This window comes from Lucilia cuprina, chromosome 2 (genome assembly GCF_022045245.1).
Source record: "Lucilia cuprina isolate Lc7/37 chromosome 2, ASM2204524v1, whole genome shotgun sequence".
Classification (NCBI taxonomy): Eukaryota; Metazoa; Arthropoda; class Insecta; order Diptera; family Calliphoridae; genus Lucilia; species Lucilia cuprina.
The window spans coordinates 65,275,782-65,277,101 of NC_060950.1; the positions used below are offsets into that span (position 1 = coordinate 65,275,782).

General features: G+C 29.8%; 1 non-coding gene across 1 annotated transcript; it reads right to left on the bottom strand.

The window, feature by feature from the left end:
- Positions 1-892: 892 nt before the first annotated feature.
- On the bottom strand, positions 893-964 carry Trnaq-uug. The gene has a single exon. It is a non-coding gene; the product is annotated as a tRNA-Gln (tRNA).
- Between the last annotated feature and the right edge of the window lie 356 nt (positions 965-1,320).

Below are 1,320 nucleotides of genomic sequence, written 5' to 3' on the forward strand. Positions count from 1 at the left end.
ACAGAACTACAACAGAACTACAACAGAACTACAACAGAACTACAACAGAACTACAACAGAACTACAACAGAACTAGAACAGAACTGGAACAGAACTAGAACAAAACAGAACTAGAATAGAATTAGAACAGAACTAGAACAGAACTAGATCTAGAACAGAACTTGATCTAGAACAGAACTAGAACAGAACTAGAACAGAACTAGAACAGAACTAGATCTAGAACAGAACTTGATCTAGAACAGAAATAGAACAGAACTAGAACAGAACTAGAACAGAACTAGAACAGAACTAGAACAGAACTAGAACAGAACTAGAACAGAACTAGAACAGAACTAGAACAGAACTAGAACAGAACTAGAACAGAACTAGAACAGAACTAGAACAGAACTAGAACAGAACTAGAACAGAACTAGAACAGAACTAGAACAGAACTAGAACAGAACTAGAACTAGAACAGAACTAGAATTTTGGCATCGATTTAATAAAGCATAGTTTTGCATATTTTACCCATAAAAGCATAATTTTTCATAATTTAGTTTAAGATATTTAAGGTATATTTTCAAGTGCTCAGAGTGTTTTTAATTTTCTAGTGCCTATTTTGATGTGTTTTTTGGAAACGATAACATTGGATTTCATTCAAACTAGTAGATTTTTTAGATTTTATGGCAACACCGATGATGAGATCAGTTTGCAAGAAATACAGAAACAACTTATGACCTATAGTGACTTTCTGTTATTTATCTGTGCTCGTAAAATGGAATCCTATTAAACTTGTTCTTTAAAAAAATAAATAAAATGATTTTTGTTCTAAATTAAAATTTTTTAAAATTTGTTTAGCCAGCAATAGTATTATTAATAAAATTTTAAAAAATAATTAAGAAAAAGTTTTAACAGGTTCTACCGAGATTTGAACTCGGATCGCTGGATTCAAAGTCCAGAGTGCTAACCATTACACCATAGAACCGTATGTTAGTCTCTTGTCAAGTGTTTGTTTTGTATGGGCAGCCAAAGTTGTTAATAACACAATGAGGCAAAAATAGTTTTGGTCATGTTATTTATAGTGTGATCATTTTAATGATAATGTATAAAAGAAATTTTATAATGGGTTTTAGGTATTAGCGGGCCTTAAGTCGTACGTACATATGTATATGTTGTTAACAACAAAAATAACAAGAAAAAAGAAAATTTATTAATAGATGAAAGACAATGAAAGAGTTTTATTTTTATATTAAAATAAATGTACAAAAACAAATATATTATTATGGGAATTGTAGCTTATTCATGCTAAAATTTGGCGGTATATAATGAAGTGTCTGTAAC